The sequence below is a fragment of the Zophobas morio genome, unplaced genomic scaffold (assembly GCF_036711695.1).
Source record: "Zophobas morio isolate AGI-343-1 ecotype UQ-CSIRO unplaced genomic scaffold, CSIRO_AGI_Zmor_V1 ptg000014l, whole genome shotgun sequence".
Taxonomy (NCBI): domain Eukaryota; kingdom Metazoa; phylum Arthropoda; class Insecta; order Coleoptera; family Tenebrionidae; genus Zophobas; species Zophobas morio.
In genome coordinates, this window is record NW_026972119.1 from 19900244 (window position 1) to 19916863 (window position 16620).

A 16620-nucleotide genomic window follows, 5' to 3' on the forward strand; every position below is an offset into this window, starting at 1 on the left:
TACCAATTTTTCAAATTTCGATTTTCCGAATTTTTGATTTTTCGAGTTTTTCCATTTTTCCATATTCCGATTTGTGTCGAATGTTCGATATTTAGTTTTTTCAATTTTTATTTTTGTCAGTTTCCGATTTTCAACTTTGTGATTAGAACTTTAAATTTTTTCATTTTTAGATTATTTTATTTTCGATTTACGATTTTTGAATTTTGAATTTTCTGATTTTTCATATTTCGAACTTTGGATTTCCCGATGTTTCTATCTTTCGATTTTTCCGTTTTCCGATTTGTCGATTTTTTGTTTCCTGGATTTTTCTATTTTTAAATTTTTTCATTTCTGATATTCTGGATTGGTCCCTTGTTCCATTATTCAATTTCTCAATATTTCAGTTTTTCCACTTTTTCCTTTCGATTTATACACGCCTAAAATTACTTATAAATGTACAAATATTATAAAGATAAACAAACAATATTTCGATTTTTCTTGATTGTTTTCTGATTTTTTCATATTTCGAGTCTTAATTTTTCATTTTTCGTTTTTTCGATATTTTATATTTTTCAATTTTTCGATTTTTCGATTTTACAGTTTCTCAACTTTTCGATTCTTCGATTTTTCAACTTGTCGTTTTCTCTGTTTCTCGACTTTTCGAACTTTCGAATTTTAGATTTGTCTGAATTTTCAATTCGATTTTCCCCATTTTGAGTTTTTCCATTTTTTGATATTTTGATTTTGCTCAATTATTCGATTTTTTATTTTCCATTTCTCGATTTTTCGATTTCTCCAATTTTGACTTTTTTCATTTTAAAATTTTAGGTTTTTCGACTTTTCGATATTTAGAGCTTAAAATTTTTTGATTTCTAAATTTTACTAATTTTTGACTTATAGATTTTTCAATATTTCGATTTCTAAATTATTCAATTTTTTTTTATTTCTATATCCGGATTGCCCGATTTTTCAATTTTTCAGTTTTTCGATTTTTAATTTTTTCGATTTTATAATTTTCCTATCTTTCTCTTTCTTGATTTCCCAATTTGTCGGTTTTTCGATTTGTCAAGTTTTCAATTTTTCGATAATTTTTGGATTCTTAGATTTTAAATATGTTTTAATTTTAATTTTTTCAATGTTTCGATCTTTCAACTTTTCTATTCTTCAAGTCTTCGATTTTTCAATTTCTGAATTTCTCGACTCTTAGATAGTTGAAATTTTCGATTTTTAAGAATTTTCAATTTTTCGATGTCTCAATTATTCAATTTTTCGATTTATCCATAGTTTTTGGATTTCCAGGCTTTTCAATTTGTCGAATTTTTCAATTTTTGAATTTCCCGATTTTTTGTTTCTGATACTTTCCCATTTTTAAAATTTTTCTTGTCTCGATTTTCCGATTTTTCGATTTTTCATTTTTTCTTTTTCAACTTCTCGGTTTTTCTATTTCTCGACTTTTCGATGTCTCGACTTTATGATGTATCAATTTTTCGAATTTTTTGAATTTTCGAATTTCGATTTTCCGAATTTTTGATTTTTCGAGTTTTTCCATTTTTCCATATTCCGATTTTTGTCGAATGTTCAATTTTTTGTTTTTTCCAATTTTTACTTTTTTCATTTTCCGATTTTTCAAATTTGTGATTATTAGAACTTTAAATTTTTTCATTTCTATATTATTTTGTTTTCATTTTTCGGGTTCTGAATTCTTGAATTTTCTGATTTTTCATATTTCGCTTTTTGGATTTCCCCATGACAGAAACTTTCGATTTTTCCTTTTTCCGATTTGTCGATTTTTCGATTCCTGGATTTTTTCATTTTTAAATTTTTTCATTTCTGATTTTCTAGATTGGTCCATTTTTCCATTATTCGGCTTTTCGATTTTTCGATTTTTCAATTTTTGCTTTCTGATTTTCTTGATTTTTCGATTTTTCAAATTTTCGATTTTTCAATTCTTCGATTTTTTCATTTTTGACTTTCTCAATTTCCGAATTTCTCGACTCTTACATATTTCGTATTTTCGATTTTTAAGAATTTCTAATTTTTAGATTTCCCAGTTATTCGATTTTCCGATTTTTCGATAGTTTTTTGATTTCCCGTTTTTTCAATTTTTCGAATTTTTAGTTTTTCAATTTTCCAATTTCTGTATTTCCCGACTTTATGATTCTTGGACTTTTCGATTTTTAGGATTTTTCATTTCTCGATTTTCCGATTTTTCGTTTTTTCAACTTAATTCTTGGATTTTTCAACTTCTCGGTTTTCTATTTCTAGACTTTTTCATCTTTCGAATTTTAGAGTTTTTGCATTTTCGATTCGATTTTCCGAATTTTTGATTTTTTGAGTTTCTCCATTTTTCGATTTCTCGAATTTTTACTTTTTTCATTTTAAAATTTTAGGTTTTTGGACTTTTCGATATTTAGAGCTTCAAATTTTTTAATTTAAAAATTTTCCTAATTTTTGACTTTTAGATTTTTCAATTTTTCGATTTCAAAATTATTCAATTTTTTGATTCTCGATATTTCTGTATACGGATTGCCCGATTTTTCAATTTTTCGGTTTTTCGATTATTTAATTTTTTCGATTCTTTAATTTTCCGATCCTTCACTTACTTGATTTCCCAATTTGTCACCCTTTCGATTTCTGAGTTTTTTGATTTTTCAATTTTTGCTTTCCGATTTTCTCGATTTATTGATTTTTAGATTTTTCAAATTTTAGAGATTTCGATATTTTTTGGAGTCTTAGATTTCAAAGTTTTTTGAATTTCTCAATTTCCAAATTTCTGGACCCTTAGATATTTAGAATTTTCGATTTTTAAGAATTTCCAATTTTTCGATTTCTCTGTTATTCAATTTTCAGATTTTTCTATAGTTTTTGGATTTCCCGATTTTTCAATTTTTCGAATTTTTAGTTTTTCAATTTTTCAATTTTTTTGTTTTCAATTTTTGGACTTTTTAACTTTAGAATTTTTCAATTTCTGAATTTCTCGACATTTTGATTCTTGGATTTTTCGATTTTTAAGATTTTTCATTTCTCGATTTTCCGATTTTTGATTTATCACTTTTTCTTGTATTTTTCAAATTTTCGGTTTTCTATTTCTTAACTTTTCGATCTTTCGAATTTTAGATTTTTTTGAATTTTCGATTCGATTTTCCGAATTTTTGTTTTTTTGAGTTTTTCCATTTTTTGATGTTTTGATTTTTCTCGATTATTCAGTTTTTTATTTTTCCACATCTCGATTTTCCGATTTCTCCAATTTTTACTTTTTTCACTTTAAAATTTTTAGATTTTTGGACGTTTCAATATTTAGAGCTTCAAATTTTTTCTTTTAACAATTTTCCTAAATTTTGATTTTTAGATTTTTCAATTTTTCGATTTCTAAATTATTCAATCCGGATTGCCCGATTTTTCAATTTTTCAGTTTTTCGATTATTTGATTTTTTAGATTTTTTTTTATTCCGATCTTTCTCTTTCTTGATTTCCCAATTTGTCGGCTATTCGATTTTTCGATTTATCAAATTTTCGATTTTTCGATATTTTTTGGAGTCTTATAGATTTTAAAATTTTTTGAATTTCCATTTTTTCAATTTTCCGAACTCTCAATTTTTCTATCGATTTTTTAATTGTATATAGAATTTTTCAATTTCTGTATTTCCCGACTTTTTGATTCTTGGACTTTTCGATTTTTAAGATTTTTCATTTCTCGATTTTCCGATTGTTAGATTTTTCATTTTTTCAACTTAATTCTTGGATTTTTCAACTTCTCGGTTTTTCTATTTCTCGACTTTTCGATGTTTCAATTTTTCGAAATTTTTGAATTTTCAAATTTCGATTTTCCGAATTTTTGATTTTTCCAGATTCCGTTTTTTGTCGAATGTTCGATTTTTTGTTTTTTCCACATTTTTACTTATTTCATTTTCCGATTTTTCGATTTTTCAACTTTGTGATATATTTAGAACTTGAAGTTTTTTCATTTTTGGATTTTTTATTTTCGATTTCTTATTTTTACGATTTCTGAATTATTGAATTTTTTGATTTTTGATATTTCGATTCCTGGATTTTTCGATTTTTAATTTTTTTGATATTCAATTTCTCGATATTTCAGTTTTTCCACCTTTTACTTTTTCGATTTTAGGAAATCCTGATTTTTTCATTTTTTATTGTATTTTCGTTGTTTATATCTCCATTTTCAATTTTTCGATTTTACGACTTTTCAACTCTTTAATTTTTTTATTTCTCCATATTTTTTTACTTTAGAGGTTATAAAAAAATTTCTTTATTTGGTTTTATTTGTACTTTGACGGATCTTAATATTTTACCTACTCGCATATAGACAAACATGGAAGTTGGAGCAATAGCTTATTATTATTAATTTTTTAATGTGTGTATACATTCGACAGAGACGAATCAATGTGAACTTGGATATGTACGATGACTACGCTTGCGTCGATAAGCATCCATTTTTCAAATCATAACAGCAGCCAGAAAGCGAAAAAGCAGACATGGTAAACACAACCTTAACAGAAAATGTAAGGAAAGACAAAAAATAGTAGTTTTCAACCTACCGATTTAGAGACATTTTTTTTATAATGCGAGAAAGCAACTTTTAATGCAGGTACTTACACTCGTTTTTTACATTAACCGAGGCACGAGGAGAGGTATTTCGTAAACGGAGGCACAATATAAAGTGAAATGACGATATTTTCAGGAGCCGGATTAATCGCACGCATTTCCTTCGGCGACCAGACGGGAAATATCCCCGACCCACCCCAAGCGCACAGCTCAATACGATCGTCTCGCCCTAATATAGGCAACCAGCAATTCCTCCGCTACTAACAAATAAAGCAGACTTCATTTTTAGCGAGATATATCACAAGCTTCACAACCTCTACAAAGCACTTTTGTTTAAATTAATTTGCACTTTGAGTACAAAACAACTTTTGGAGCTCGAAATAAATAAAAAAGTCTCTTTAGGTAATGTTCGAAGGTGTACGAAAAAAAAATTATGAGACCGGTAATAATTTCAAGTCCACAAAAAAGTCTCTTTGGGTAGTTTTCGAAAGTTGTCAAAAAAGCAAATATTTTCTTCTTGAAACATTGAGCTTTTGGAAAAGTTATATAAATCTCGACGTGGTCCCGAAGCAAGATTTTCGAAATATTCGATTTGAAACTTGAAATTTAAAAATCCGAAAAGTCGCTATATTGGCTTCAATTTTGATCAGATACACAGAACGATTTGCTGTTTGGTAGACTTTTTAAGATGACTAAATTTTAAGATGGATGGATTTATCTCTAGTTGTGTGGAAAATAAATCTTCAAAAATAAAAAACTTTTAATTATTTATCTTATTTTATTCTTTGTTTATTCAATTAATAAAACCATAACTATAACTGTAACGTACATATCAAGAGAAAATTTTTATAAATGTACAGGCTATATCTGAGATTTTTAAGAAACTTGAGCTCATACTAAATTAATAATAACCTACAAAATATTTTTTTTAGCAATGCAATTTACCAACAAAGAAAACACTTTCATTATAACAACTCATTTGAACTTCGAGCACACATTTTGATCAAACTAGAAACGCTTCTTGGAGAATTTTATACAATCAAAATAATATACGAATCTCTTTACTGCGCCGCTCATTAATATTCCAACGAATATTTTTTAAAATTGATTACAGTTACCTTTCGTGTTCTCGGTCGATCTTCCTTTTGATGAAAAATTCATTTAAGTCAGTTTAATTTCACAAAAACGCACCTGCAAACAGATCTACGAACCATTACGAAAGTCTCATGCAAGAGCTTACAATAACTTGCGACAATGGAAAACCCAAATAAAAAAAGTTTTATCATTATCATAAAAATAATGCAAATCCTTCGATGGTATCCTCCCGAAAAAAAATCCATGTTTTATTTAGTGGAAGGTTATGTTTTATATCTTGTTTTCCTTGTGGTTGTCACATTGCTAGTGATTGTGGACATCCTCGTAGAAAAAGGGTACGATTTTTTGCAGATTATATACATAAGTGAAACCTTGTGGTATGCTTTAAAGCTTCTGCCGTTTTTAAACGGAGGCGACCGCATAAGGAAATGTATAAGTTATTTTGATGGAGACGAGTTTCAGCCGCAGGATAACACAGAAAAGGATATTATAAGTAACAGTGTATTTCTTTGTCAAATAATGACAAAATGTTATCTTGTTGGTACTACATGTGGTGAAATTGTGTATGTATTTCCTGCTCTGTTCTCAAATGGACGAGAAGTGCCGTTTCAAATATGGCTGCCTTATTCTACTACTTCAAGCTCACTGACTTACTACGCCACGTATTTTTATCAGTGCTTTGGTAGGACTGACTTATTGTAACAATTATTGCTATAATAAAAATTTCAGCTGTTGTGTATTGTGGTTATGCTTCTTCTCTGCTTGATCCGTTATTAGGAGGACTTGCGTTTCAAGCTGTAAGTCAGTTAAAAATTTTAAAACATAGAATACAGAATCCTAGAAATTTTCTTCAAAGTGGTATTTATCAAGAACTGGCCAGATGTATAGAACAACACAACGCAATACTGAAGTACGATTGTTCTGTTATTTAGTTTAACTTAACTTTAGTGTTGTTCACTTTAAGATTCGTTAAGGAATACGAGAACTGTTTTTCTTGGAGCATATTTGTCCAGTTTGCGGCAACAACAACAGTGCTGTGTTTTATCTGTGTTGCCATTGTTTCGGTAAGAATGTTACCTTTAATTTGTACCTTTAAGACAAAGTTTTAGGTGCCTTTAATCAGTATTGATGCAGCTAAGTTCACTATGTTCTTTTTTGTTGTTGTCTGGCAAGTGCTCTTTTATTGTTACTTTGGAACACTGCTGTATGAAGAGGTGAGTAATTAACTTGCTTCCTTTCAAAAAGAGCTCAATTTAAGTAAAAAAAAATTCTAATTTTTTTTTAGAGTGACACGCTCGTGGCTGCTATTTACTTAAGTCAGTGGTATGAATATCCTGTTGAAACACAGAAACTCCTGCTTACTTTAATGGAACGATCTAAACAACCCATTATCCTTTCAGCTGAAAGTCTGCTAGATTTAACCCTGAACACTTTCACTGCGGTAAGAATTTGAAAAATTAAATACCTTTTTTAGCTGTAATATTTTAGATTGTGAAAAGGAGTTATTCTTTAGTGGCAGTTCTCAAATAAATTCGTGTGTTGATTATTATGCTACCAATATGGTTACAAACCGCCGATTTATTTTCGTATGAGAAACTATTAGTACAAGATCTGGTACTGATTTGCAAATAAATATTGTGCTTGAATAAAGATTAAGGTTTTCTAATCCCTTATCTGTACGACTCAAATTCCTTGTTCATTACTTCCCGGGCGTAAGCTAAGGAAGTATAGTAATCCAATCCATCGGACGAATTGTCACTCTTAATAAATTTTTTGGAAAATTTTTGAAAATTTTGGAAACATATATCTTTTACCTTTATTGCAATAGATATCATGAAGGTTATTTCGGATTTGTAACTGGTGGAAAATTTATTTGCAATTTGGCATCAATTTTCAATAGATTGAAACAAAATTAACAATTTTTTTTGAGATCCGAGAAGATTGAAAAACCGAAAAACTTAATAAAAAAAAATAGCAAATTCCAAAAATTGTAAATGGAAGAACTGAAGAAATGAATAATTGAACAATTAAAAACTAAAATTGGGAAAGTTAAAAATCTAAAAAATTAATGAATCAAAAAATTGGAAAACAGAACAAATTAATAAAATGGAAAAATTGGAAAGCCCCAAAGTGCTAACCAAAATTTGGCTAATCATTTCCACCAAAAATTTGATCACGTCGTTACAATGAACCGTACTTTAAAATGATTTTTGAATGTTATACAGAAATATACTCCTATACTTGTAGTGTACGAATCTGCTTTCAGTTTCATCGTTAAACGTTCAAATATTTTTGGAAAATTTTTGGATATTTTGATTTTACTTTTCGTGTTTGTTGGAAATGATATCCTGACGGCAGATGTTTATCTACAATTTGACACCAATTTTCGGTGAATTGAACCAATTTTAATAAATTTCTTTAAAAATTTTTGAAAATTTTGGAATCATATATCTTTTACCTTTATTACAATAGATGTCATGAAGGTTATTTCGGATTTGTAACTGGTGGAAGATTTATTTTCAATTTGACATCAATTTTCAATAGATTGAAACAAAATTAACAATTTTTTTGAGATCCGAGAAGATTGAAAAACCGAAAAACTTAATAAAAGAAAAATAGCAAATTCGAAAAATTGTAAATGGAAGAACTGAAGAAATGAATAATTGAACAATGGAAAACTAAAAATCGGGAAAGTTAAAAATCTAAAAAATTAATGAATCAAAATATTGGAAAAAAGAACAAATTAATAAAGTGGAAAAATTGGAAAACCCTAAAGTGCTAACCAAAATTTGGGTAATCATTCCCACCAATAATTTGATCACTTCATTACAATGAACCGTAATTTAAAATGATTTTTGAATGTTATACAGAAATATACTCATATACTTGTAGTGTACGAATCTCCTTTCAGTTTCTTCGCTAAACGTTCAAATTTTTTTGAAAAATTTTTGTAAATTTTGATTTTACTTTTCGTGTTTGTTGGAACAGATACCCTGACGGCAGATGATTATCTACAATTTGACACCAATTTTCGGTGAATTGAACCAATTTTAATAACTTTTTTGGAAAATTTTGGAAAATTTTGGAATCATATATCTTTTACCTTTATTGCAATAGATGCCATGAAGGTGATTTCGGATTTGTAACTGGTGGAAAATTTATTTGCAATTTGACATCAATTTTCATTCGATTGAACCAATATTAACAATTTTTTTGAGATCCGAGAAGATTGAAAAACCGAAAATCTTAATAAAAGAAAAATAGCAAATGCGAAAATTTGTAAATGGAAGAACGGAAGAAATGAATAATTGAACAATGAAAAACTAAAAATCGGGAAAGTTAAAAATCTAAAAAATTAATGAATCAAAAAATTGGAAAAAAGAACAACTTAATAAAATGGAAAAATTGGAAAACCCCAAAGTGCTAACCAAAATTTGGGTAATCATTCCCACCAATAATTTGATCACGTCATTACAATAAACCGTAATTTAAAATGATTTTTGAATGTTATCCACAAATATACTCATATACTTGTAGTGTACGAATCTCCTTTCAGTTTCTTCGCTAAACGTTAAAATTTTTTTGAAAAATTTTTGGAAATTTTGATTTTACTTTTTGTGTTTGTTGGAACAGATGTCCTGACGGCAGATAATTATCTAGAATTTGACACCAATTTCCGGTGAATTGAACCGATTTTAATAAATTGTTTGGAAAATTTTTGAAAATGTTGAAATCATATATCTTTTACCTTTATTGCAATAGATGTCATGAAGCTGATTTCGGATTTGTAACTGGTGGAAAATTTATTTGCAATTTGACATCAATTTTCAATCGATTGAACCAACATTAACAATTTTTTTGAGATCCGAGAAGATTGAAAAATCGAAAACTTAATAAAAGAAAAATAGCAAATTCGAAAAATTGTAAATGGAAGAACTGAAGAAATGAATAATTGAACAGTGAAAACCTAAAAATCGAGAAAGTTAAAAATCTAAAAAATTAATGAATCAAAAAATTGGAAAAAAGAACAAATTAATAAAATGGAAAAATTGGAAAACCCCAAAGAGCTAACCAAAATTTGGCTAATCGTTCCCACCAATAATTTGATCACGTCATTACAATGAACCGTACTTTAAAATGATTTTTGAATGTTATACAGAAATATACTCATATACTTGTAGTGTACGAATCTTCTTTCAGTTTCTTCGCTAAACGTTCAAATTTTTTTGAAAAATGCTTGGAAATTTTGTTTTTACTTTTCGTGTTTGTTGGAACAGATATCCTGACGGCAGATGATTATCTACAATTTGACACCAATTTTCGGTGAATTGAACCAATTTTAATAAATTTCTTGGAAAATTTTTGAAAATTTTGGAATCATATATCTTTTACCTTTATTGCAATAGACGTCATTAAGGCTATTTCGGATTTGTAACTGGTGGAAAATTTATTTGCAATTTGACATCAATTTTCAATAGATTGAAACAAAATTAACAATTTTTTTGAAATCCGAGAAGATTGAAAAACCGAAAAACTTTATAAAAGAAAAATAGCAAATTCGAAAAATTGTAAATGGAAGAACTGAAGAAATGAATAATTGAACAATGAAAAACTAAAGATCGAGAAATTTAAAAATCTGAAAAATTAATAAATCGAAAAATTGGAAAATAGAACAAATTAATAAAATGGAAAAATTGGAAAACCCCAAAGTGCTAACCAAAATTAGGCTAATCATTCCACCCAATAATTTGATCACGTCATTACAACGAACCGTATTTTAAAATGATTTTTGATGTTATACAGAAATATACTCCTATACTTGTAGTGTACGAATCTGCTTTCAGTTTCATCGCTAAAAGTTCAAATATTTTTGGAAAATTTTTGGAAATTTTGATTTTACTTTTCGTGTTTGTTGGAACAAATATCCCGACGGCAGATGATTATCTACAATTTGACATCAATTTTCGGTGAATTGAACCAATTTTAATACATTTTTTGGAAAATTTTTGAAAATTTTGGAATCATATATCTTTTACCTTTATTGCAATAGATGTCATGAAGGTGATTTCGGATTTGTAACTGGTGGAAAATTCATTTGCAATTTGACATCAATTTTCAATCGATTGAACCAATATTAACATTTTTTTTGAGATCCGAGAAGATTGAAAAACCGAAAAACTTAATAAAAGAAAAATAGCAAATTCGAAAAATTGTAAATGGAAGAACTGAAGAAATGAATAATTGAACAATGAAAAACTAAAAATCGAGAAAGTTAAAAACCTAAAAAATTAATTAATAAAAAAATTGGAAAAAAGAACAAATTAATAAAATGGAAAAAAAGGAAAACCCCAAAGTGCTAACCGAAATTTGGCTAATCATTCCCACCAATAATTTGATCACGTCATTACAATGAACCGTACTTTAAAATGATTTTTGAATGTTATACAGGAATATACTCATATACTTGTAGTGTAGGAATCTCCTTTCAGTTTCTTCGCTAAACGTTCAAATTTTTTTGAAAAATTTTTGTAAATTTTGATTTTACTTTTCGTGTTTGTTGGAACAGATATCCTGACGGCAGATGATTATCTACAATTTGACACCAATTTTCGGTGAATTGAACCAATTTTAATAATTTTTTTGGAACATTTTTGAAAATTTTGGAATCAAATATCTTTTACCTTTATTGCAATAGATGCCATGAAAGTGATTTTGGATTTGTAACTGGTGGAAAATTTATTTGCAATTTGACATCAATTTTCAATCGATTGAACCAAGATTAACATTTTTTTTGAGATCCGAGAAGATTGAAAAACCGAAAAACTTAATAAAAGAAAAAGAGCAAATTAGAAAAATTGTAAATGGAAGAACTGAAGAAATGAATAATTGAACAGTGAAAAACTAAAAATCGAGAAAGTTAAAAATCTAAAAAATTAATGAATCAAAAAATTGGAAAAAAGAACAAATTAATAAAATGGAAAAATTGGAAAACCCCAAAGTGCTAACCGAAATGTGGTTAATCAATCCCACCAATAATTTGATCACGTCATTACAATGAACCGTACTTTAAAATGATTTTTGAATGTTATACAGAAATACACTCATATACGTGTAGTGTACGAATCTCCTTTCAGTTTCTTCGCTAAACATTAAAATTTTTTTGAAAATTTTTTGGAAATTTAGATTTTACTTTTCGTGTTTGTTGGAACAGATATCCTGACGGCAGATGATTATCTACAATTTGACACCAATTTTCGGTGAATTGAACCAATTTTAATAAATTTCTTGGAAAATTTTTGAAAATTTTGGAATCATATATCTTTTACCTTCATTGCAATAGATGTCATGAAGGTTATTTCGGATTTGTAACTGGTGGAAAATTTATTCGCAATTTGACATCAATTTTCAATCGATTGAACCAATATTAACAATTTTTTTGAGATCCGAGAAGATTGAAAAACCGAAAAACTTAATAAAAGAAAAATAGCAAATGCGAAAATTTGTAAATGAAAGAACGGAAGAAATTAATAATTGAACAATGAAAAACTAAAAATCGAGAAAGTTAAAAATCTAAAAAATTAATGAATAAAAAATTTGGAAAAAAGAACATATTAATAAAATGGAAAAATTGGAAAACCCCAAAGTGCTAACCAAAATTTGGCTAATCATTCCCACCAATAATTTGATCACGTCATTACAATGAACCGTACTTTAAAATGATTTTTGAATGTTATACAGAAATATACTCATATACTTGTAGTCTACGAATCTCCTTTCAGTTTGTTCGCTAAACGTTCAAATTTTTTTGAAAAATTTTTTAAGATTTTACTTTTCGTGTTTGTTGGAATAGATATCCTGACGGCAGATAATTATCTACAATTTGATACCAATTTTCGCTGAATTGAACCAATTTTAATAAATTTTCTGGAAAATTTTTGAAAATTTTGGAATCATATATCTTTTACCTTTATTGCAATAGGTGGCATGAAGGTGATTTCGGATTTGTAACTGGTGGAAATTTTATTTACAATTTGACACCAATTTTCGATGGATTGAACCAATATTAACAGTTTTTCTGAAAAATTTTTGAAAAATCAAAAAATTACAAATCCAAACTAAAAGATCGGAGAAGATTGAAAAACCGAAAAACTTTATAAAACAAAAATAGCAAATTCGAAAAATTGTAAATGGAAGAACTGAAGAAACGAAAAATTGAAACATTGAAAAACTAAAATCGAAAAAGTAAAAAATCTAAAAAATTAATGAATCAAAAATTGGAAAGAAGAAAAATTAATAGAATGGAAAAATTGGAAAACCCCGAAATTGTAAAATCGGAAAACTGTGGAATCGTCTAAGTTGCAAAGTCGAAAAACATAACATTGAAACATCGAAAAATTGAAAAACTACCTTGAATAAATGAAAAAATGTTAGAATCCAAAAATTGAAAAATGAAAAAAATCTAGAATCGCAAAATTGTAAAAGTGATTTTTTTTAAAATTAAGTATGATTACATATTTAAAGCGAGAACTAGAAAAATTGCAAATTAAAAATGAAAGAAATGAAGAATTTAAATAATCGGGAAACTGAGAAATCTAAAATCGAAAACACGAAAAATTAAAGAATCCAAAAGTTGAAAACCAAAAAATTCCAAATCGAAAAATTGAAAAATTTCACAATAAAGGAAAATTAAAAATGAAAATTTTGAAAAACTGAAAATTTGAAAAAAACAAAGAAAATAAGAAACTGAAAGAAAATTGAATTAGAAAAAACAATTATAAAATCGGAACATTGGAAAAATAAAGAAAATAAAAAACCGAACTGAAAAATTAAAAAAAAAATCAATACCGGAGAAATTTTAAGTAGAAAGCTGAAAAATGTAAACTTGAAAATTAAAAAAATTGCAGATCGAGAAACTGAAGTAACAAAAGAATTTTAAATTGAAGAATGGATAAACTCGATTAACATACATCCTTAGCGTTTTTTTTTCATGACAACCGTTATAAGTTAAAATAAAAACAGGCGTGGATTGTTAAAGTTCAGGCAAAAAAGCATTTTCAAGTAAGTTTTTCAAAATAAAATTTTGTAAAAATGTCATCAAGTTTTTAGCAAAAGCAACAAATAAAACAAGAGGCATAGAAAAACGACAAAAAAAACACTAAAAAGCTACAATAAAGTAATTAAAAAGGCGATTAAAGAAAGCTATAAATCAGGACAAAAAAGCGACCACCAGCAGATACCAAAACAAAAATACGAATAAAGCACAAAAAACATGTATAAAAAGCGAAAAAAGTTACTAAAAAAACTACGAAAAAAAGGGCTACAAAACAAGTTCAAAACGTAAAAAAGCAACAAAGATGTAATAAAAATAATTAATCACTTGGAGAAATTCATTACCTCTTAAAAAAACTCTAATAAACAGAGTGAACATCAAAGTAAACTGGAATAGGAAGAACGCAGTCTTCACTAATTAATCATTAATTTTCTAGAAAACACATTTCATTTAAGAACAAATATTTTAGTAACCGTTTTTCACACTCTAAAAATCTTATAAAGACTGCCATTTGAAGAAACCCAAAGCTGTACTCCGTAATAATAATAACTTACAAAAACAACTTTTGTAACATATCGTGCAGGAATATTTAAATCTTTTGCATTTCGAGACAACATTTGATAAAACCAGACACATTTTCTAGGAAAAGTTAGATCAAGTTAATTAATAAACGAATCTCTTTAATCCACCGCTCATTAATTATTACCCAATTAGTATTCTTTAAAACTGGACAAAGTTAACTTTCGTGTTTTCGACCGATTTTCCTTTGATGAAAAATTCATTCAAGCCACTTTGATTACATAAAACGCACCCGCAACTAATGTACGAAACCATTCTTAGCAGTGCAGCAGCAAAATACAGAATCTTGTGACAATGGAAAATCCAACTAAACAAAGCTTTGTCACTATCATAAAAATAATGCAACTCTTTCGGTGGTATCCTCCAGAAAAAAAATCCAAGCGTCATGTGGTGGAAGGCTACGTTTTATATATTTTTCTCCTTGTTGTTGTTGACTTTCTAGCGACTGTGAAGATGTTTATAGAAAAAGAGTACGATTTTATGCAAGTTATATACATAAGTGAAACCATATGGTATGCTTTGAAACTGCTGCCATTTTTAAACGGAAATGACCGTATCAAGAAGTGTATTGGTTATTTTGATGGTGTCGAATTTCAGCCACAAGATAATACAGAAAAAGAAATTTTAAGCAACAGTGTATCGTTGTGTCAAATAATGTCAAACTTTTATATCGTTGGTATTACTTGTGTCGAAATAGTGTATGTATTATCTCCATTGTTCTCAAACCGACAAGAATTGCCGCTGCAAATTTGGCTACCTTATTCTACTACTTCAAGCATACTGACTTATTACGTCACATATTTTTACGTGTGCTTTAGTAAGACTGTTTTACTGTAAAAGTGAATGCCATTGTACGAATTTTAGGTATTGTATATTGTGGTTCTGCTTCTTCTCTTCTTGAACCGCTGCTAGGAGGACTTGTGTTTCAAGCTATAAGTCAACTAAAAATTTTGAAACATAGAATACAGAATCAGGAAAATGTCGAGAAAAGAAGGTCCACTACAAGTCGTATTTATCAAAACCTAGCCAGATGTGTCGAACATCACAAAGCCATACTTAAGTACGATTTGTCTGTTGTTTTATTTATTAAGCTTAATATTTTTCATTATTTGAAGATTTATTAAGGAATATGAAGAGTGTTTTTCTTGGAGTATATTTATCCAGTTTGCGGCAACAACTTCTGTGGTATGTTTCACCTGTATTGCTGTTATTTCGGTAAGATTGTCACTTTTGGTTGCACCTGATAGTGTTAAGTGATAATAAAAAATTTAGGTGCCTCTTCTCAGTATTGAAGGAGCTAAATACACTGGCTTCTTTTTTCTTATTATCTGGCAAGTCCTGTTTTACTGTTATTTTGGAACACTCCTGTATGAAGAGGTAATTCTCAACATTTAATATTCAATAAATTTGTCTTTATTGTGTAGTGTTTGTATTTTATTTTTAGAGTGACACCCTTGTGGCTGCTATATATTTAAGTCAGTGGTATGAATATCCCATTGAAACCCAAAAACTTCTACTTACTCTAATGGAACGATCTAAACAGCCTATTATCCTTTCAGCTGAAAATCTGCTAGATTTAACCCTAAACACTTTTACTGCGGTAAGAACTTAAATGTAAAATATTTTCTTTTAACCGAAATTTTTCAGATATTGAAAAGGAGTTATTCCTTGGTGGCGGTTTTTAAATAGGTTTCTTAGCTAATTATTATGCTATAAATAGTCGCATGTTATTATCCCAACTGGTAGAAAAATCTATAAGACATTTTTATACGAAAGGAACAATATACTTACATCAACGAAATGTTTAAATAAAATTATTAGCGTTTTGTGAAAATTTATTTGCTAAAAATAGTTTTATTTAGGATTGGGGACACCACTAGAAATTTAAGAAAACGTAATTTATTTTAAAGACATTGCCTAAGCGAGGAACGTGCCTGATTGTTCCTTGAAGTATTAAATACAAAGAACTACTTAAGGCAATTTCCAAGTAAATTACCAAGTACTTACCTTTATCAAATGCACTATATTTACTTTGTAATAAGGTCCATCCGATGAAAGGCTAATTTTATGTTAATAAATATCGTGTAAATAGTAAAACCTTAACCAAAATTTGTCTAATCATTTCAACCAACAGTTCAGCGACGTCAGTTAAAATTTTTTATTAAATGGTATTTAAGTTTTATAAAATAACTGATTCCATCTATCGACCAAACTCGTAGTTGGGTCTGGACCATTGGGTCAAATCGACAGCGTTAAGCCATCTCGACCGCCCCTGAATTCTATTCTAACCAGCATCTTTGTCCAGATGACCCGATAAATCTCGCCAGCTCGACTAGAAACCGCACACTCCGCTT